Genomic DNA, 21930 nt, shown 5'->3' with positions numbered 1-21930 from the left:
CCGAAGCGAGCCGAACGCACGGAGAGGCTCCGAGTTCGGCCGAATGAAGCCGAGCCGCGCCGAAGGCACAGAGAGCAGCTCCGAGTTCGGCCGAAGCGAGCCGAGCGCACAGAGAGGCTCAGAGTTCGGCCGAAGCGAGCCGAGTGGCGCCGAACGTACAGAGCGGCTCCGAGTTCGGCCGAAACGAGCCGAGCCGCACCGAGCGCGCTGAGCGGCTCCGAGTTCGGCCGAAATGAGCCGAGCCGCACCGAGCGCGCTGAGCGGCTCCGAGTTCGGCCGAAATGAGCCGAGCCGCACCGAGCGCGCTGAGCGGCTCCGAGTTCGGCCGAAATGAGCCGAGCCGCACCGAGCGCACGGAGCGGCTCCGAGTTCGGCCGAAACGAGCCAAGCCGCACCGAGCGCACTGAGCGGCTCCGAGTTTGGCCAAAGCGAGCCGAGCCGCGCCGAAGAGGCGAGTCCAGCCGAACGCAGCCGACAATAGCCGAGTTTAGCCGTTTACAGCCGAATTTAGCCGAGCAGCTGTGAGCTTTGCGCGCTTGAGGTGAGCGTGCATCATTGCCGGTTTGGGATTGAGTGAAATGCACTAAGGCAACCAGCTCTGGGGAGGGAGGCAGGGAAATCCTCTCTTAACATTTACCAATTCTTCCGTCAAAGCCATCACGGCAGGACAGCGTGAAGACCGAAAGTGTAAGAAGATGTGGAGGGAAACAGAGAATCTGACAGATCTGACAGGAGCAGCCAACGCACGAGTGCACGAATTTTGCTTGTTGCTTGGATGTAAACTCAGAAGTTGTAAGGAATTTGGGAATGAGAAGGGACATTTCAGAAGAAGAAGTTGTTGTTACAGTCCTGGCAAAATTTTTTGTTCTAGCTAATAAAAGAAGTTAGTTTAAATTAAAAAAAAAAAAAAGTGGGTTTTTTTTTTTCTTCACTATTATATTCATTGGTGGTATATGGTGTGTTGTTTTATTTCTTGGTGTTATTAACTCTGTGTAAATTGTTTTTTGAGTGAAGCTGACTTTCTGGATGGGTTGGTTTGTATTTGAGGTAGGATTGATTTCAATAGGTTTCTTTCATAGACTTGTGATAGCTATTACTGGGATTTTGGTTTTGTTTACTGTATGTATAAACATACAGATTTGGTAGGGCCAGCTGGGCTGCTGGAGTTTTGAGTGTGAACTTATTAGATGGCTTTTCCTAAACACAGAATAATTATGTAAGGTAACAGCAAATTTTTTGTGAGAAAAAGTTACAAAAAGCAGCCAGACCACGGGTAGCTGCTGAAGTTCTTCGTGTTTTGTTATTGTAATCACGAGTCGTTGTGGCTAATCGCTCCTTTTGTATCAGCAGAGCCTCGCCCGAGGCTAAGTTGTACCTTTCCCAGAAGGGTGGGAACCTTCCCGAACAGTAGAAGAGACCTGAGAAGGTGCGGGGGGGCTATGCAAAGTGACTCCAAGACCACAATGCAGCATGGGTCCCCCGCTGTACGGAGAAAACCCCAAAAAAAACGAGCCACCTAAGAATTGAGAGACCAGAGTGATGTCTAGACGTGAGGAGCCGAATGCTGAGCTTGCAGAGATGCAGAACACCTTCGGACCCTCTCGCCCTGACCAAGAGAGACGACCCCGGCGGTGAGACCAGGCCGACTGAGTGGGTGGGGCACCATCTGACGGGATCAGCAGGCCCTAAAGGCTCCCACGAGGACGTGATCCCCAGCTCTGCCCCTAGTGGACAGAGCTGTGCATATCTTCCTCCTCTGAGTCGCCCGGGAAGACGACGGAGACTGCAGACCCGTTGAGCCACCCAATCCTGAGCTGTTCACTTTTAATAAAGGCATTAAAAAGGAGAAGAAGTCTCCTGGCCCTTTCTGTTTATTTCACTGTCCAGCTGTAAATTTATCTTGTGTTTTGCCTTCCAGGTTCGCTCGTATTGTAATTTGCAAATGGCACGGCAAATGCCACGAGAGCAGCTGGTGAAGGTGGTTCAGAAGCAATGACAAGAATGTGCTGCAAAGTTGGGTCCAGCAGTCCAGCTTCCCGACACGGTAGGGCAGGCACACCTTTTGATAAAGCATCAAACGCTGTAGTTTTTATTCTTGGTGTTTGTCTGCGCTCCCATTCTGATCACCCCTTGAAGTATTATTTTTCAAAATGATATCTAGGAGAGAAATCATGTTTATTCAGAAGGAAGCCGTAATTTTCATCTGTTCCAAATGCACCAGGTGTGTTTTAAGGCCTGCACACACAGCAAGAGCTGCAGAGCTTGTTGTGCAGTTTCCTGCAGCACTGATTTATTCTGTATTCCAGTAACCATGCCCTGGGCTGCCAGCCAGGCTCAATGCCAGGAGCGGGAGGAGTAGACCCGAGAGGTGCTTTGGGTGGAGCCCAGCCAGGTTTCAGGCAGCCCGCAGAGTCTGCCCTTGCAGTCCACACCGGTCTGCTGTTGCCATCTGCTGGAAAAATCCCTAATGGATATTTCCAAAGGTGGGGAGGAGCATCCGCTCCTGTCACGGACCTGCTGGGGGCTCTTTGCCCTCTGGCTCCGTGCGCTCTGCCCAAGAACAGCGTGTGCAGCAGGCTGTCACCGCTCTCTGCAGGGTGAAGCACCTTCAGCCAAGGTCAGTGCAAGAGCAAAACAATCCTGCCAGCAAAGCCTGCTACTAGAGAGGCAAACAATGATCCTTCCAAAGGAATTCATCCTTCTTCTCCCTTACAACTCTCCTGTGTCATCACACCGCAGAATGGTTTGGGGTGGAAGAGATCTTGAAAACAACCTAGTTCCACCCCTGTCCTGGGCAGGCTCACCTTCCTCTGGGCCAGGGTGCTGTGCTGTCACAGATCAGGTGGCAGATCTGTGGAAATTGTAATGATATTATTAAGGCGTGTCTCTTATTGCCTTGCCATTCGTGAATCCCGAGGCTGTCTTGTCCTAGTTTAGCTTTCTGATGTGGAGGAGCTGAACTGCCAACTGATATGGATTTTGGTGCTCTCTGTGGAGTGACGTCCTGTAAAATTTCTGTCCCAGAAATGCTGTCACAATGGCTCTGCTCCATAAAGAATGACACGGCCTGATTGTCAGCAATTTTTGCTGCTGCAATAGTGTATAAATGCTAAAATTTGAACACTGCTTATTATTTCAAAAGAGAATATTTTAAAACTGGAAGTGATAGCTGAAATTACGCCAAAAAGGTAGCAAGAGCAAATACATAGAATATTTCTCCCTGTTTGTAGATATACTTTTCATTTAAAATTATGCTGATGGGGATATGCTTTTATGTATTTAGTGACTTTACAGATTTCTTCCCCGAGTTTTTTGAGTTCATAGAATCATGGAATAATTCAGGTTGGAAGGGGCTCTAAAGATCACCTCGTTCCAAGCCTGCTGCCGTGGGCAAGGACACGGTTCCATGGACCAGGTTGCTCTGAGCCTGATCCCAGAGCACCAATGGGCCTTGGAACACTTCCAGGGATGGGGCAGCCCCAGCATGTGTGAGCAACCTGTGCCAGGCAGGTGCCAGAGGAGGAAGAAAGCCCTTCCCAGCTGGAGCAGAGGCTGCTGCAGCTTGGCGCAGCCTCGTGTCACCGAGGGTGTGAGACAGAAGGGCCCTTCCCGTGGAGGGAGAACGGCACTGGAAGATCTTTTTTGGGAGGAGCGGAGCAATGGAACGCCAAAGCAGCCTTCAGTTCTTGCAGCAGAGTTGGGAACAACCGGAAGCAGGAGCAGAGCTGGCCTGGTGCCTGGCAGCTCTGCAGGCAGTGGGGATGGAGAAGGTGCAGTTGTCTGTCTTCTTGGCTGAGTCTTGAAAAATGAGGCACTTTTCTGTAGTTCCTTTTCAAGCATTATGTGGCAGTTGCCCCTAGAAGTCCAAAGGCAGCTGTTTTCTTAGCAGGAGGAAGTCAGGAAGAGGCAAAGCAGGCAAAGACATCAGATAAGTCTGGATAAAAATCTTGGCTAAGCTGTTTTTTCCCCCTCCTCCAAACAGGCAATTCTGAAGCGCTGAGCAGAGATCTGCCCCCGGGAGGCAGAGCAGAGCCGATCTGTGAGAGCTGACACGGGAGCTGTGGTGAGGACAGCTGCTCCCCTGCCTCGGTGTGGGACCTGCTGAGCTGCCGTTCCTGTGCTGGGAGTGTTTCTCCTCTCATGCAGGCAAGCCAGAGAGCTCCTAGGGATGGAGCAGGTAAGGTTGAAGTGCCGAGATCTCCCCGGTAAGAAGTGCCGTGACAAAAGGAAATGGCCTCAAGTTGCAGCAGGGAAGGCTCAGATTGGCTTTGAGGACCAATTTGTTCACTGAAAGGGTGGTCAGGCGTAGGAGCGGGCTGCCCAGGGCAGTCCTCGTTGCTGGAGACATTTGAAGCATGGCAAGATGTGGTGTTTAGGGACCTGATTTGGGTGGGGGCTTGGCAGTGCTGGGGCAGCAGCTGGGCTCAATGGCCTTAGCAGGCTTTTGCAGCCTAAAGGATGCTATGGTTCTGGAAAGCCTCGACCCCTCTGGCTCCGACACAGCACCTGGATGCTGACGGAAGGAGGCTGGTCATAGAGCCTGGAGGTGCCTGTGCCACAGGGAGGGAGAGGACAAGGCAGTGTCACCTGCAGGGAGGGTCTCGTCCCCAGAGAGCGGCCAGTGACTCCATCCGTGCCTGGGGCTCTGGGTGCACCCTCGGGGTGGATACCTGCCCTCAGGTTTCCCTCTGGGCACCCGGGGAGGGAACCAGGTCCATCCGTGTGGCAGCTCCAGGGCCTGCAGGCTCTGGGGCCCTGCAGCCGTGTGCCCTGTCACAGGGCGGCAGGGACGTGACGCTGCCCGGCCGCGCCGCTGGCCTGGGATCCTTGCTGCTTTCCTCCCGATCCCACATGGCTGTAGCAGCAATCTTGTGTCTTTTCTTTAAAAGTGTCCTTGGGAGAGTTCAAAGAGAGGGTAATTAGTTATGTCAAAGCCTACAGATTTGACCTGTTGGCACACAAGAGAAAAGACAGAAACCTGCTTGGCATCCTTGTGCCTGGAAGTCATTGTGACCCAGGGAAGCGAGGAAGGGGCTGGCCGAGGTCACTGAGGCTCTGAGATGGAGGTGAGTTTGCATTCCAGTTGATTGGAACGGAGGCTCATCAGAAGTTTCCTCGGCTATCCAAGGCACAGAGCCCTGGAGCCAAGTGAGCCTGAGCTGCTGCATGCTTGCTGTGAGCTTTGGGGGTGAGGGTGCATCGTTGCAGGCCTGGGATGGATTGAAATGCGCTGAGGAAAGCAGAGGGAGGGAGGGAGGGAAATGCTCTGTTAACTTGTGCCAATTCTTCTGTCAGACTCATCACGGCGGGACAGCGTGGAGACTGAAAGTGTGAGAAGATGTGGAGGGGAACAGAGAATCTGACGGGAGCAGCGAACGCACGAGTGCACGAATTTTGCTTTTTGCTTGGATGTAAACTCAGGAGTTGTAAGGAATTTGGGAGTGAGAAGGGACATTTCAGAAGGAGAAGAAGAAAAAGAGGTTGTTGTTGTTGTTACAGTCCTGGCAAAATCTTTTGTTCTAGCTAATAAAAGAAGTTAGTTTAAAAAACAAAAAGAAATAGGTGTAGGGTTTTTTTTTACTTCACTGTTATATTCATTGGTGGTATATGGTGTGTTGTTTTATTTCTTGGTATTATTAACTCTGTGTAAATTGTTTTTTGAGTGAAGCTGACTTTCTGGATGGGTTGGTTTGTATTTGAGGCAGGATTAATTTCAATGGGATTCTTTCATAGATTTCTGATCGGTATTACTGGGATTTTGGTTTTGTTTGCTGTATGTATAAACATAGAGCTTTGGTAGGGCCAGCTGGGCTGCTGGAGTTTTGGGTGTGAATTTATGAGATGGCTTTTGTTAAATGCAGATTTTAATTTTTGAAATGTTTTCCAATGTAGTGGTTTTAAGGTGGTTTTTAAGAATTCATTGTATTGTTTCCTGTTGTTTGTAGTTGGTGTATGATAAGGGATGTGGTGTGACTTCTTAAACACTATGGTTTTAGTGTTCCTAAGTTCTGATTTCTTTCTGGTTCGATAGTTTTTTTTATTTTTTAGGACAAGGGCATTTATATGGTGGGTTTTTATAGGCAATACGTTTTTTAATTTAGGTAGTGATATTTTTTAGTATTTTAATAGTTTAGGTTTTTTATTTTCATGGTTTTAATTATTTTTTTAAATTTTTTCAAATAACTTGTCTAGATAATAGGTTATTATTTGTGCATTAGCATAAAGGTAGAGCTTTGGGGACTTTTTTTAGTAATGTTTAGGGTCAGTTGTACAGTTTTGAGTCTCGTGAGTTGGTTTGATTTAGTTTTTACTGGGTGTTTGTTTTTATTGGCAGTTGTGTCATTTTCAAGGTGTATTTGAGTTTTTTGGGGTTTTTGAGATATTGGTTTAGGAGGAAGTTTATGATGAGAATGTGCGGAGGTTTTGGGCTACTTTATAGTGGGATCTAAAATTTATTGACAGTTAGGTTTATTTGAGTTTTTATTAGGGTTCAATGACGTTGTGGGACGTTTGTTCCGTTAGTAATAGCAATGGGTTTTGTTTTGATGCGCTGCGATGGGACGAGCATGTGCTGCGTGCCGGTGCTGACAAAGGTACGGTATTGTTGTGGTTCTGGTGCGTGGGGTTAATGAACATGTATGGTTTAATATAGAAATGAAAATAGAAATAAATATACATTTAAAAATAAATATAACATTAGAGTGGTAGACATGAATATAGATAACAGATACATACATAAAACTGTAATACATGGTATATAATTGTAACATCATATAGATAAATGATAGTCTATTATATATATATATATACACAAAGATATATAAATATAGATAGTTAATATGAAAATATTTAAATGGAGTTAAAATAAATGGGGGGGTTTTATTAGGTTATAGGCTGGGGTTTTTAAATAAATGATAGAAATAAAATATCAATTCAGATATACAAATATATATACAAATACAAATCTCTATAAATATTTAATTTAAATAAATATAAGGAAAAGAAATCTATAATACAGAAAATACAGATCTCTTATTATATTAGAAGGTATTCTCTCTAATATATATAATATCTATGAATAAAATAAATTAAAATATCCATATGAATATCATTTTAATTTTGAAAAATAAATTTACTTCCTACATTTTTAAATCTGGTTCAAATAAAGGGGTGTCCTTGCTTTTCATTTGGTTAGAGGCAGGAGTTTTATTTGAAATAATATAAGTAATATCGAAATGTGGATCTTAAGATAGAGATATTTAATAAATATATAAGGAGAAATTGCTAAAATATGAATATAAATTTATATATAAATATATGTAAGTAATATGAAGAGTTGCAGTGTAGAATGTAAATAACATTATACGGCAATATAAATTATAAATGGGAATATAAATATAAAAATATGTAAATATAGCTTAAAAGAAAGGGAATGTTTTGGCTTTTATTTAAGTAGAGGCAGGGGTTTTATTTTGAATATTATAAGTGTTCCAGAAGTAAAAACCTTGAGGCAGAAATATTTAATCAATATAAAAAATATGAATAAAAATATATAAAAATTCATAAATAACTACTCGCATCAGATGTAATATAGAATATAAATTTGTTTATAACTTGTCATTGGTAAAGATAAATGTATAAGTAAGCAATAGACATTAATATACATTATAAATACAAATATGAATATAAAAATTGAATATAAGGATAAGGTCTATTTAAATATTGTTTAAAAAAAGGGTTGGGGTTTTATTTATTCTTATTGTGTTTAGAGACAGGGTTTTTATTTTAAATAATATGAATGTAGATATTATTGTCATATATTTCTAAATATTGGGATATACAATCAAGATCTAAATATATATATAAACACAAAATCTAAAGAAATACAAATAATAGGAAGAGATGTAATGAAGAATACAAATAACAGTATACATAAGTGTACATTTTAAATGTAAATGTGAATATGAACCTGAAAACTAGAATTTTAAAAAATATTTAAATACAGTTGAGAAGAAAGGGGTTCTTTTTGGCTTTAACGTGGATGGAGGCAAAGGTTTTATTTTAAATAATGCAAGTGTTACAGAAGTAAAAATCGTAACAGAAATATATACTTACCATGTAAAAATATGTATAAAAATACACAAATAAATTTAAGTTTTAGGGATATATGCAATATGGAATAGAAATGTATTTATAAAAAGAAACGTATAAATGGATAGTGTACATCAATGTACATTGTAAATAGAAATGTGAATATTAATATGAAAAAACTTTTTAAAAAATATTTAAATATTTTTTAAAAGAAATTGTTGGTTTGTTGTGTTGTGTTGTGTTTTATTTGTCTTTTATCCTATTAGATTAGAGGCAGAAGTTTATTTTTCCTCTTCGCGGTTGTTTTGGGGCATTTATTTCAGAGCAGTTTTCGGCGGGGGCCGCCCCTGTTCTTTTTCGCCGCCTTCCCTGCCCGCAGCCCCGAGGCGCGCTGCGCCCCCGGCTGGGGCGTGCGGCAGTGCTGCCGCCTTGTGGGCAGAGCGCGGTACTGCAGCCCTGCACCGAGAGGCCGCCACCTTGGGAGTGGCGCGTCGCGGGTGTCGCGGACTTTTAATTGACCTTCTCATCATGGCGGCGAAAAGGGCGGGGAAGTGGAGGACCGGGGTGGGTGTAAGTGGACTGCCTGCACGAAATACCGACGTCATGACGGCCCCGACGGATTTTTCTGTGGCGTTTCATGTGTACCCGACACAAGGTGTGGGCTCAGCGGCGCTGCGGGCGGGCGTATTTTGGCGGGTTTGTGCCAGGCATCTGGGTTAAACGCCTCGCTGTGCCGGGGTCCTCTGACGGCCGCTTTCGCGCCCTGAGGGAGCCGAGCCGGGCCGAATTGTTCCGAAGAGCCGAAGAGCCGAGGGTGGCCGAAAACAGCCGAGTTTGCCCGAAGAGCCGAGGGAAGCCGGAAACAGCCGAGTTTACCCGAAGGGCCGAGGGAAGCCGGAAACAGCCGACTTGAACCGAAGAGCCCAGGGCGGCCCAAAATAGCCCAGTTTACACCAAGAGACCATGATAGCCGACTGGAACCGATAGCCGAGTGTGGGCGACACTGGCCGCATTTAGACAATGTGCCCAATATGACCGAGTTTAGCCGAACCGTGCCGAGTTGGGCCGAAGAGCCGAACTGAAACGAGTTTAGACCAAGAGCCGAACCAAGCCGAATTCAGCCGAGTTTCGTTAAACAGAACCGAACGACGCCGCAGCGCTCTGCCTGCAGTGCGCCTGTGCAGGCGGCAGGGATCGCTGTGCCTGCAGTGCTCCGAGGCAGACGGCAGGAGGCGCTCTGCCTGCAGTGCGCCTGTGCAGACGGCAGGGATCGCTGTGCCTGCAGTGCGCCGGGGCAGACGGCAGGGGGCGCTGTATAAAGTAAGTAGAAAATATCAACTCTCTATAAGAAGGAATAAAAGCTCTATGTCACGTGCAGCAGTAGAAAATTTCAGGCTCCCAGGGAATAAATAGTTTTCTTTAAATCCTTTTCATTTTGGAGTTTTTTTTTTTACTCCCAGGTAGCCTGAAAGTTTCTACTGCTGCTTTTTTATTCTAAAGCTAGAAAGGTAAACCAAGATCAGAAATACAAGAAAGGGAAAGGCAAAGGCAAAGGAAAGGAAAGGAAGCGGGAGAGCAAGAGGGAAGGGAAGGGGTGAAAAACAGAGTGAAAAAAGAAAAAAGGGTTGGAGGGAAAAAGAGAGGGCATTCGGGAGGAGCGGTGGTGCCTCAGGTCCTCCCCCGCCCAGGGGTGAAGGTCCCGTTTGATGCCCGGGAGGTTCTGCAGCTCCCGGCGGCGGGGGACGGAGCCGTGGCTGTCAGCCCGAGACTACAACTCCCGGCAGGCCTTGCTGCCGGCGCGGCGCGTGACGCAACGGCTGACGCGGCACATGAGTGGCTGGCGTGCCAGGGGGCCGGGCGGGGCTGTGCGCGGGCAGCTCCCGGCGCCTCTCCCACGCGTGATGGCGACGCTGGACAGGCGAAGCCTCCGTCCGGCCGCCCGCACGGCGCCGAGCAGCGCGGAAGGAGCGTCCGCGGGGTTCCTCGGCCTCACTCGGCGGTTCCGGGGGCGGGGGGCGGGGCGGTGCTTTGCTGCCGCGGGCCGGGAGCTGCAGGAGCCGCCCCGGGCGAGCGGCGCCGGGCGCTCCCGTGATCCCGGTGGGGCGGCTACCCTCGGGCTGGCGGAGGCGCAGCAGCCCCCGAGCTGCAGCCGTCTCCCTCGGGCTGCTGCCGGTGCTGCGGGCGGAGGCGGCTCCGCCGCGTGTTGGGCGTTGCGACCAGAGAGCGCTGCGATATCGCGTTAGTGCTCGTGGCTCTTTGTTCCATGAAAACGGATGGAGCGGCGCTGACCGGTAAACCCAGAGATGGCCAGGAGAATGCCCAGCGCAAGGAGCAGGCTGGCTGTATGCTTCGGATGGCACAGGTGCGGTGTGCAAACGCACCCCTTTCCGCCCCTGCCCTCCCGAGCCCCAGGGAAAATGTTTTCCAGCATTTTCGAGCTTCTGAAAGACAAAACTTGTGATTTGACACTAGCATCCAGAAAAGGTTTCTGTCTAGATTAGCAAATGCCTAAATTGTTCTTGGTTACATCCCATGACCGGATTTAGGCAGTGAATTTATACTGCTTTTAGGATTTTCTTGTACAATGGTGAGAAAATAGGCAGGTCTGATATTGGTTTCACTTTTTTACTACTTCACGTTCCGTAAGATTCTTTTATCCAAGCACTTGTTTAAAAAATCTACTGTAGGCGTTTATGGTTCACGTTTTTTTTCTTTGCAGCACCCGTGACTTCTATCAAAACTCAATCTGTGAAATTTCTGGGGAAAACCCTTTTGTGTCCTGAAGGGTTCAAACTCTGTTGAGGATCCAGTTATCAGTTGCTCACCTGGATGGTTCCAGATCCCAAAGGTAACACTTTTACTCTTGCCCTGTAGTTTATATCTATTGCATTTTTGTTATTTTGCAAGATTTTTTGTCTTTGCAAAATATTGTTCTTTTCACTCTTTGGAGCCTCTCCCATCGTTCTTTGGTGTAGCAGCACCCCATAGGACACTTGGCTGCTGTCCTAAAGGGGATGGTCGCTAGAATTGTAAATTCTGGAGAGTTTGTAAGTCTTCTATCCCCAGTGAGGTACCGTGCTTTGTTTACTTTTGTTCTGTTGGTTAGGCGCTGCTTCTTGTTGGAAGTATGAATTTCAAACTACCCTGTTCTCTTTTTAACTGTTTTCCTGGTTCTCTCTGTACGGCAGGGAAAGACTCTCGTATCCTTGTCTTCAGGCTCGGTGCTGTCCAAGAAGATACAGAGACTAGAAAAATCATAAGAAGCAAAATATGACTGCAGGGAAAACAAGCTGGAGAGAACAAAAGGTGATATTGTTATCCTTACCCTGTATTAGAAACATCCACTGTGCTTTGATGCTGGCAGCTGCCAGGGGCTTGTTAGCTCTTCTTAGGCAGGTGTAGGTGTTCAGTTGCAGGTTTTTTCTCTGGACAAGTCAGTTCAAACTTTGCTAAGCTTATATTTGCAGATTACTCTCTAGCACAGTCCAGCATGACATTTTTGAATGCTGTAAAAAAAGCATGTTACTTGGAAATTGCTAATGATGAGAAGCTTTAGGGGAAAATAAGATTTCAGAGTTGGGAGACATGAGAAGAATTTTGTGGGGATGTTAGACTGAAATAAAGCACACTGTAGGCTGGACTGGCACGCTGGCAGGTCCCCTATTAAACAGTAGTGCTTAGATTAGCCTGGGGGTTGCCCGTTGTTTCTGTAGAAATCAGTGTTTCCTGGTCTTCAGAAGTAAGCTGCTTTGAAAAGCTGGAAGGTGCAGCATGGTGACAATCCGTGTGCTTTGGATTAAAAGTAGATTTCAGAAGGGTGCTAGGCTTTTGTCTTTTCCTAGAAGTCGATGTACTCCTATCGAGCAGTTTTTAATTCTGTGCTGCCGCGTCATCGGTCAGGGCCCTGTCGTACTAATCATCATACAGATACAAAACAAAAAATCGGACCCCGTCCCAACCACTTAGAGCCCAGAACACGATTTCCTCGGGCTGCCATTTGTGTGCCATCGGCACTCACCACGGAAGCGAGCTGGGGATTGTTGCAGCTGCTGGGAACAAACCGCTCCTCGTCACACAGGAACGGAACTGGGACGACGCCTCGGCCAGCCCCTCTCTGCCATCGTCTCCTGAATCTGCAGCAGAGCAGTTCCGGTCCATCCGGGCACGTGTAATCCAGTTCCTGATGATCTGAGCGCACGGAGCAGCGCTCCGCTGCTGTGGGGGGCTCAGGGAAGGCAGAGTGTGCATTGTCATCTTCCTGAACCTGCAGACGAATCCAAGTGAGAAGCCACAGGGTGGAAATCAGTCGCATATATGCTAAACGAAACTTGCAGGTTTTTTTTAAGAATTGTTTCTGCTTGTTCTTTTTTGTGCTTCAGCACTTAGAAAACCTCTCTTTAAAATCAGTTCAATTCATCAGTTGAGCCTTTTTTTGCAGACCCTCAGTGAGCAGAATTTGTTGCAGACTCAGTGCACGCTGTGCCGGCCTCAGGGAGAGTGAGGGGCTCACGTGTGCTACTTTTTGCTTTAGGACGCTCTGAGGTATTTATTCCTTTTGGGATACATGATGAGAATTGCCAAGAGAGGTAGTTACAAGGTATGACATGGGGAAAAAGCCTGTGTGGTTGGAACGTTGTTGCTGTCAAAAGTTAATTTTTCCTTCTTTCTTAGCCAGTAGTTAGCTTTTTGCTTAATTTTTGTGGTATCATTATTTTATTGTTTAAAAAATTCCTTCAAAATCACTTTGGTGGTTGGTGTTGGCCACCAGTACCTTGTTCAGATTTGCCTATTTGCTTGTAGCTAAAATGTTCGCATCCTGTTTATCATTCTATTTAAGAAACTGCTGCCCAGCCAACTAATAACTGAATATCCATCTGTCTGGGACACGGAGAGAGGATTTAGGTAATGTCTTTGTTTCCAGAAAAAAGTTCCAGTGTAGTTTCTAAAAAAAGGAGAAGGGGATGAAGACTCGGGGCTCTGATGCCGTATGGGCACCCCAAGGTCCCCAGGAGCGGGAGCCCCGCTGCAGTGCAGGAGCAGGTATGTTCTCATGTAATATTGAACAAATTATAAATATAAATATGACAATTTAAGCATGAAAATATTTTTTAAAATAGTTAAACCAAGTGGGTTTTTTCATTTGTCAATAGGCAGTGTTTTGATTGTAAAAATTATAACTACAAATAATATAAAGGGAGAAATCTAAGTATAGAAATAGAAATATATACAGATATATATAAAATTTAAACCTATAAGAAAAAATTAGTTTTAGCAGTAGATGTGATACCTAATATAAATAATAATTTAAATACTTTCCTAGAATTTTGTATCTATTATATATAATTATGAATATAATGCATCAAAAGAAACTATAAATATAAATGTGAATATAATTATACAAAAGTATAAAAATATTTCAATATCGTTCAAAAGAAGGCTTTTTTTGTGTTTATTTGGTTAGAGACAGGGGTTTTATTTGGAATCATAGAAGTAGAAATCTAAATATAGAAATATACAGTCAATAAAGAAAGGTATTTATAAGAACACGACTGAACGACGCCGCCTTCAGCCGAATGGAACGAGCTCAGCCGAACCAAGGCGAGACCGGCCGAACCTGACGGGCTCGAGGGAACCGAGGCCAGGCTTGCGAGGCTGCCTGAACGGAGCCGAGCTCGGCCGAACCGAGCCCGCCGCTCTCGTGCGCGCTAATTAGCGCGAGTGCTAATTAGCACAGCCCAATGAGCTCCTGTGCCACCCCGCGCTCCCGGTCGTGTCGGTACGAAGGCCGGGCCGCCCGCGTGACGCGGCAGCAGGAGAGCCCCGAGCCGGGCGAGTTTAACGTGAGGCGGCGCCGCTTGCCCGCCCTCGGGGAGGCGAGCCGAGCCGAGCTCAGCCGAACGCGCAGAGAGCGGCTCCGAGTTGGGCCGAAGCGAGCCGGAGGGACGAATGGAGCCGAATGCGGCCGTCAATAGCCGAGTTTGGCCGACAATAGCCGAGTTTAGCCGACAATAGCCGAGTTTAGCCGAAGAGCCGACTGGAGCCGAGTGACTCCGGAGCGAGCCCAGCTCCCCCGAGCGCAGCCTCCCGGGCAGGGCGAGGCGCCGGGCCGGGCTCGGGGTGCAGCCGGGGCTCTGTGAGGCTTCCCCGCCTGTCCCTCTCTCTCGCCCTCCTTCCTTCTCCCCGTATTCGCCTTCTCTCGCTCCCTTTCCCCCATTCCCTCTCCCCCCACAAGCCCGGCTCCTTCCTGTCCAGCCCCTTCCCCGCTACTCCCTTTCTCTTCCCCGTTTCTGCCTCCTCTGTCCACCCTCCCTCTACCCCCCTCCCGGGCTTTCCCTTCCCGTGCCGCTTTCCTGCACAGCCCGCCCTCCCTCGCCGCCCTTTGTCATGCCCTGCTCTCGCTCCTCTCTTCCGGTGCCCGCTTTCCTTCTTTGCCGCGCAGCCGCGGGGCTCGGGGTGCCGGAGAATGAAGGCCCGAGGGTATGGGGGTTCATCCGTGGTGCTGTTAACACAGTCAGAATGGCTCAGTGACTCTGTGCCAGGCTGGTGTGGCCTCAAAGGCTGCCCCTGCTGCTGGCAGAGTGTGTGAAGCGTCTGCTGAGCGGGCAGCGGCATCCCCCTGAACACCTTCTCGCAGCAGGGACGGAGATGGAGCCAGCCCAGCGCGTGGAAATGGATCTCTCCAGCTGAACGCTCAGGTGAAGCGAGCAGAGAACTTGCCCAGCATGAACCAGGTGAGCTGCACGTCTCCAGGGTAATGGTTCTTGCACCTTCAGAGCCACAGTGTCGCTGAGCTTTTTTTTTCCCCAGGCTTTCCATCACCTCTCAAACAGACGAATGCTCCCCTTGGAGGCTGCTGTGCCCTGGGGAGCCTGGCAGGTGGCCCCGTTGGTGAGAGGAGGGCAGCTGCAGGCAGGCAGCCCCCAGGAAAACACGGGAGTTTCAGTGGTTTCTGATGCCTGAGGAACGGGGAGATGGCGTGAGCTGAGCAGGAGTTAAGCACGGTCGTACAGAGGCCTGGCTGTTATGATTTAAGATGGCTTATTGAATATCTGTAGTTTCTATAGATATTTGTATATCTGTCCAAGTAGGATATAGAGCCTTGTGCAGGAGAAAAAGAACTCTTGATGTAAGATATGACCTGGGGGAGGCATCATGCCAGGCTATCCCTTCCAGATTTGGACGGCTTCAGTGTCTTGTGTGGCATGATGGGAAGTTCTGAAAATTAAGATTTCCTCTTTGGTGCGGGTCAGATGGGTGACGCCTGGCAGCTCGTGCACTGCCACTGTGCTAACCTGTGTGCCTCTCCTTCCCTCCCTGCTCCACAGGCAGCGCAACACGGGAGCAGCAGGGAGAGCTGGCTTTGTCCTGGAAGATGCAGGAGCTCGCGGTGGATATCTGAGCCTGCAGCTCCAGGCTGCCGCACGACGCAAGGGCTGCACACACCCAGAGCGTACAGGTACTGTCACAAACGTGGGCTGTCGTGGCTGAGCCCTCAGGAGCTGGCGGTGCCAGCTGGGAGAAGAACAGTAGCTTCCAGCCTTTTCTTTTGTCTGCGTTTCCCGTGTTCAGTCAGTCTGATTACTTCTGGGCATTGCCCAGCAGGGTGTGAAATGCTTCCAGGGCTAAAGGGGGAAAAAAAGGGAAACACAAACTATAATCCACACCTCAGGAGGGAGAAGGCATCTGTCAGGACAAACTCTTAAGAGAAATGGGATGAAGAATACTTGTTTATTCGGTCTTTGGTATGTGTAGCTAGTTCAAAGAGGTCTCCCAGTCCTTCCCATTAGCAGAGCAAAGGAAGAGCAGCAAAGCCCTCAGGCTAAGCCATTAAAAGCAGCAGCAGCAGCTTTGTGTGCTGGAGTGTGGCAGGCATTCCTAGGTTTACTTTTTGGTTTTGCATCTAGCAGTGGTAGAGGAAAGTTCTTTGCAAGGTGATAGTTCCAGCCTTGTATTGAAATGTGAGCAAAGAGGAACTTTCTCAGTTGGATTGGGGTTTATTCACAGCACTTGTAAACAGAGTTAACATTCAGATAACATGTGCAGGGAGTGTGTGCTGTGGGTTAGCACAAGTGACAAAGGAAGTGGGACAGGGACAGGGCACTTTCCCCTTCAAGGTACTGGTTTTTTTTCTGGAAGAATGACGTGAGAGCAGAAAAGTTGCAATGGCATTGCAGTTCCCTGCACAGAATATACCCAGGGAGGTGAAGCACAGCCCAGTGGTGCCAAATTCACCTGCGCCCCAATGGGGAGCATCAGTGAAGTGAGGAGGACTGAGGAGCTCTCCCCTTGAGCAATCACAACAGTCATGTCAACGAGTGTCACCCTTTTCCAGACCACTGGCATGTGCTTGGGGACAATAACCTGTGTTTTTTACAGCCAGGTCTTCTGAGCCGCTGCTCACTGCTCGCAGTGAAAAGAAACTTGTGTACAGGCACTCTGCAAAATTGCCACCTCAGATGCCACTGAAGCACAGCTTTGGCTTTCAGGCATCTCCCCTGCAAGCTGTCCCTTGCGGCGTTTCCGCACTGGGTTCATTGTAAATTCATTCCTCCCATTTTTTATTTGTAATTTCCAAAGAATATCAGTCGACTTTTACGGCCTCTTCAGGGCTCCCCAAGCTTCATACCACACCTAAATGCTCGTTTTCACTGCCTGAAGGGCTTCTCTCACCCGAGTGATTCTATGAATTTGGCCTGTACTTCAGCTTAAGGGGAAAGCTGTACATTGATTGCATTTTGGAGAAAAAGATTTGACTGTCCAGCTGTAAATTTATCTTGTGTTTTGCCTTCCAGGTTCGCTCGTATTGTAATTTGCAAATGGCACGGCAAATGCCACGAGAGCAGCTGGTGAAGGTGGCTCAGAAGCAATGACAAGAATGTGCTGCAAAGTTGGGTCCAGCAGTCCAGCTTTCCGACACGGTAGGGCAGGCACACCTTTTGATAAAGCATCAAACGCTGTAGTTTTTATTCTTGGTGTTTGTCTGTGCTCCCATTCTGATCACCCCTTGAAGTATTTTTCAAAATGATATCTAGGAGAGAAATCATGTTTATTCAGGGGGAGCCATAATTTTCATCTGTTCCAAATGCACCAGGTGTGTTTTAAGGCCTGCACACACAGCAAGAGCTGCAGAGCTTGTTGTGCAGTTTCCTGCAGCACTGATTCATTCTGTATTCCAGTAACCATGCCCTGGGCTGCCAGCCAGGCTCAATGCCAGGAGCGGGAGGAGCAGACCCGAGAGGTGCTTTGGGTGGAGCCCAGCCAGGTTTCAGGCAGCCCGCAGAGTCTGCCCTTGCAGTCCACGCCGGTCTGCTGTTGCCATCTGCTGGAAAAATCCCTAATGGATATTTCCAAAGGTGGGGAGGAGCATCCGCTCCTGTCACGGACCTGCTGGGGGCTCTTTGCCCTCTGGCTCCGTGCGCTCTGCCCAAGAACAGCGTGTGCAGCAGGCTGTCACCGCTCTCTGCAGGGTGAAGCACCTTCAGCCAAGGTCAGTGCAAGAGCAAAACAATCCTGCCAGTAAAGCCTGCTACTAGAGAGGCAAACAATGATCCTTCCAAAGGAATTCATCCTTCTTCTCCCTTACAACTCTCCTGTGTCATCACACGGCAGAATGGTTTGGGGTGGAAGAGATCTTGAAAACGACCTAGTTCCACCCCTGTCCTGGGCAGGCTCACCTTCCTCTGGGCCAGGGTGCTGTGCTGTCCCAGATCAGGTGGCAGATCTGTGGAAATTGTAATGATATTATTAAGGCGTGTCTCTTATTGCCTTGCCATTCGTGAATCCCGAGGCTGTCTTGTCCTAGTTTAGCTTTCTGATGTGGAGGAGCAGAACTGCCAACTGATATGGAATTTGGTGCTCTCTGTGGAGTGACATCCTGTAAAATTTCTGTCCCAGGAATGCTGTCACGATGGCTCTGCTCCATAGAGAATGACACGGCCTGATTGTCAGCAATTTTTGCTTCTGCAATAGTGTAAAAATGCTAAAATTTGAACACTGCTTATTATTTCAAAAGAGAATATTTTAAAACTGGAAGAGATAGCTGAAATTACACCTGAAAGGTAGCAAGAGCAAATACATAGAATATTTCTCCCTGTTTGTAGATATACTTTTCATTCAAAATTATGCTGATGGGGATATTCTTTTATGTATTTAGTGACTTTACAGATTTCTTCCCCGAGTTTTTTGAGTTCATAGAATCATGGAATAATTCAGGTTGGAAGGGGCTCTAAAGATCACCTCGTTCCAAGCCTGGTGCCGTGGGCAAGGACACGGTTCCATGGACCAGGTTGCTCTGAGCCTGATCCCAGAGCACCAATGGGCCTTGGAACACTTCCAGGGATGGGGCAGCCCCAGCATGTGTGAGCAACCTGTGCCAGGCAGGTGCCAGAGGAAGAAGAAAGCCCTTCCCAGCTGGAGCAGAGGCTGCTGCAGCTTGGCGCAGCCTCGTGTCACCGAGCGTGTGAGACAAAAGGGCCCTTCCCGTGGAGGGAGAACGGCACTGAAAGATCTTTTTTGGGAGGAGCGGAGCCATGGAATGCCAAAGCAGCCTTCAGTTCTTGCAGCAGAGTTGGGAACAACTGGAAGCAGGAGCAGAGCTGGCCTGGTGCCTGGCAGCTCTGCAGGCAGTGGGGATGGAGAAGGTGCAGTTGTCTGTCTTCTTGGCTGAGTCTTGAAAAATGAGGCACTTTTCTGTAGTTCCTTTTCAAGCATTACGTGGCAGTTGCCCCTAGAAGTCCAAAGGCAGCTGTTTTTTTAGCAGGAGGAAGTCAGGAAGAGGCAAAGCAGGCAAAGACATCAGATAAGTCTGGATAAAAATCTTGGCTAAGCTGTTTTTTCCCCCTCCTCCAAACAGGCAATTCTGAAGCGCTGAGCAGAGATCTGCCCCCGGGAGGCAGAGCAGAGCCGATCTGTGAGAGCTGACACGGGAGCTGTGGTGAGGACAGCTGCTCCCCTGCCTCGGTGTGGGACCTGCTGAGCTGCCGTTCCTGTGCTGGGAGTGTTTCTCCTCTCATGCAGGCAAGCCAGAGAGCTCCTAGGGAAGGAGCAGGTAAGGTTGAAGTGCCGAGATCTCCCCGGTAAGAAGTGCCGTGACAAAAGGAAATGGCCTCAAGTTGCAGCAGGGAAGGCTCAGATTGGCTTTGAGGACCAATTTGTTCACTGAAAGGGTGGTCAGGCATAGGAGCGGGCTGCCCAGGGCAGTCCTCAATGCTGGAGACATTTGAAGCATGGCAAGATGTGGTGTTTAGGGACCTGATTTGGGTGGGGGCTTGGCAGTGCTGGGGCAGCAGCTGGGCTCGATGGCCTTAGCAGGCTTTTGCAGCCTAAAGGATGCTATGGTTCTGGAAAGCCTCGACCCCTCTGGCTCCGACACCACACCTGGATGCTGACAGAAGGAGGCTGGTCATGGAGCCTGGAGGTGCCTGTGCCACAGGGAGGGAGAGGACAAGGCAGCGTCACCTGCAGGGAGGGTCTCGTCCCCAGAGAGCGGCCAGTGACTCCATCCGTGCCCGGGGCTCTGGGTGCACCCTCGGGGTGGACACCTGCCCTCAGGTTTCCCTCTGGGCACCCGGGGAGGGAACCGGGTCCATCCGTGTGGCAGCTCCAGGGCCTGCAGGCTCTGGGGCCCTGCAGCCGTGCGCCCTGTCACAGGGCGGCAGGGACGTGACGCTGCCCGGCCGCGCCACTGGCCTGGGATCCTTGCTGCTTTCCTCCCGATCCCACATGGCTGTAGCAGCAATCTTGTGTCTTTTCTTTATAAGTGTCCTTGGGAGAGTTCAAAGAGAGGGTAATTAGTTATGTCAAAGCCTACATATTTGACCTGTTGGCACTCAAGAGAAAAGACAAGAACCTGCTTGGCATCCTTGTGCCTGGAAGTCATTGTGACCCAGGGAAGTGAGGAAGGGGCTGGCCGAGGTCACTGAGGCTCTGAGATGGAGGTGAGTTTGCATTCCAGTTGATTGGAACGGAGGCTCATCAGAAGTTTCCTCGGCTATCCAAGGCACAGAGCCCTGGAGGCAAGTGAGCCTGAGCTGCTGCACGCTTGCTGTGAGCTTTGGGGTGAGGGTGCATCGTTGCAGGCCTGGGATGGATTGAAATGCGCTGAGGAAAGCAGCGGGAGGGAGGGAGGGAAATGCTCTGTTAGCTTGTGCCAATTCTTCTGTCAGACTCATCACGGCGGGACAGCGTGGAGACTGAAAGTGTGAGAAGATGTGGAGGGGAAGAGAGAATCTGACGGGAGCAGCGAACGCACGAGTGCACGAATTTTGCTTTTTGCTTGGATGTAAACTCAGGAGTTGAAAGGAATTTGGGAGTGAGAAGGGACATTTCAGAAGGTGAAGAAGAAAAAGAGGTTGTTGTTGTTGTTACAGTCCTGGCAAAATCTTTTGTTCTAGCTAATAAAAGAAGTTAGTTTAAGAAATAAAAAGAAAAAAATGTAGTGTTTTTTTTTTTACTTGACTATTATATTCATTGGTGGTATATGGTGTGTTGTTTTATTTCTTGGTATTATTAACTCTGTGTAAATTGTTTTTTGAGTGAAGCTGACTTTCTGGATGGGTTGGTTTGTATTTGAGGCAGCATTAATTTCAATAGGATTGTTTCATAGATTTCTGATGGGTATTACTGGGATTTTGGTTTTGTTTGCTGTATGTATAAACATAGAGCTTTGGTAGGGCCAGCTGGGCTGCTGGAGTTTTGGGTGTGAATTTATGAGATGGCTTTTGTTAAATGCAGATTTTAATTTTTGAAATGTTTTCCAATGTAGTGGTTTTAAGGTGGTTTTTAAGAATTCATTGTATTGTTTCCTGTTGTTTGTAGTTGGTGTATGATAAGGGATGTGGTGTGACTTCTTGAACGCTATGGTTTTAGTGTTCCTAAGTTCTGATTTCTTTCTGGTTCGATAGTTGTTTTTTTTTTTTATTTTTTGGGAGAGGGGCATTTATATGGTGGGTTTTTATAGGCAATACGTTTTTTAATTTAGGTAGTGATATTTTTTAGTATTTTAATAGTTTAGGTTTTTGATTTTCATGGTTTTAATTATTTTTTTTAATTTTTTCAAATAACTTTTCTAGATGATAGGTTATTATTTGTGCATTAGCATAAAGGTAGAGCTTTGGGGACTTTTTTTAGTAATGTTTAGGGTCAGTTGTACAGTTTTGAGTCTAGTGAGTTGGTTTGATTTAATTTTTACTGGGTGTTTGTTTTTATTAGCAGTTGTGTCATTTTCAAGGTGTATTTGAGTTTTTTGGGGTTTTTGAGATACTGGTTTAGGAGGAAGTTTATGATGAGAATGTGCGGAGGTTTTGGGCTACTTTATAGTGGGGTTTAATATTTATTGACAGTTAGGTTTATTTGAGTTTTTATTAGGGTTCAATGACGTTGTGGGACGTTTGTTCCGTTAGTAATAGCAATGGGTTTTGTTTTGATGTGCTGCGATGGGACGAGCGTGTGCTGCGTGCCGGTGCTGACAAAGGTACGGTATTGTTGTGGTTCTGGTGCGTGAGGTTAATGAACTTGTATGGTTTAATATAGAGATGAAAATAGAAATAAATATACATTTAAAAATAAATATAACATTAGAGTGGTAGACATAAATATAGATAACAGATACATACATAAAACTATAATGCGTGGTATATAATTGTAATATATTATCATATAGATTAATGATAGTCTGTTATATATATATATACACAAAGATATATAAATATAGATTATAAATATAAAAACATTTAAATAGAGTTAAAATAAATGGAGGGGTGTTATTAGGTTGTCGGCTGGGGTTTTTAAATAAATGATAGAAATAAAATATCAATTCAGATATACAAATATATTTATTTG

The 21930-nt window shown here is 47.4% G+C and overlaps 1 long non-coding RNA gene across 1 annotated transcript; it reads left to right on the top strand.

Annotated features, from left to right (window-relative positions):
* Nucleotides 1-10825: 10825 nt before the first annotated feature.
* Nucleotides 10826-20724, top strand: LOC128948229 (uncharacterized). The gene is made up of 3 exons (XR_008484107.1): nucleotides 10826-10939; nucleotides 11280-11397; nucleotides 20256-20724. It is a non-coding gene; the product is annotated as an uncharacterized LOC128948229 (long non-coding RNA).
* Nucleotides 20725-21930: the final 1206 nt, after the last annotated feature.

The sequence above is a fragment of the Melozone crissalis genome, unplaced genomic scaffold, assembly GCF_028551555.1.
Source record: "Melozone crissalis strain CALT ecotype California unplaced genomic scaffold, PUWL_Pcris_2 ptg000119l_1, whole genome shotgun sequence".
In the NCBI taxonomy this organism is placed as follows: domain Eukaryota; kingdom Metazoa; phylum Chordata; class Aves; order Passeriformes; family Passerellidae; genus Melozone; species Melozone crissalis.
The sequence above is the reverse complement of the archived record's forward strand: the minus strand, read 5'-3'. Positions and strand labels throughout refer to the sequence as shown.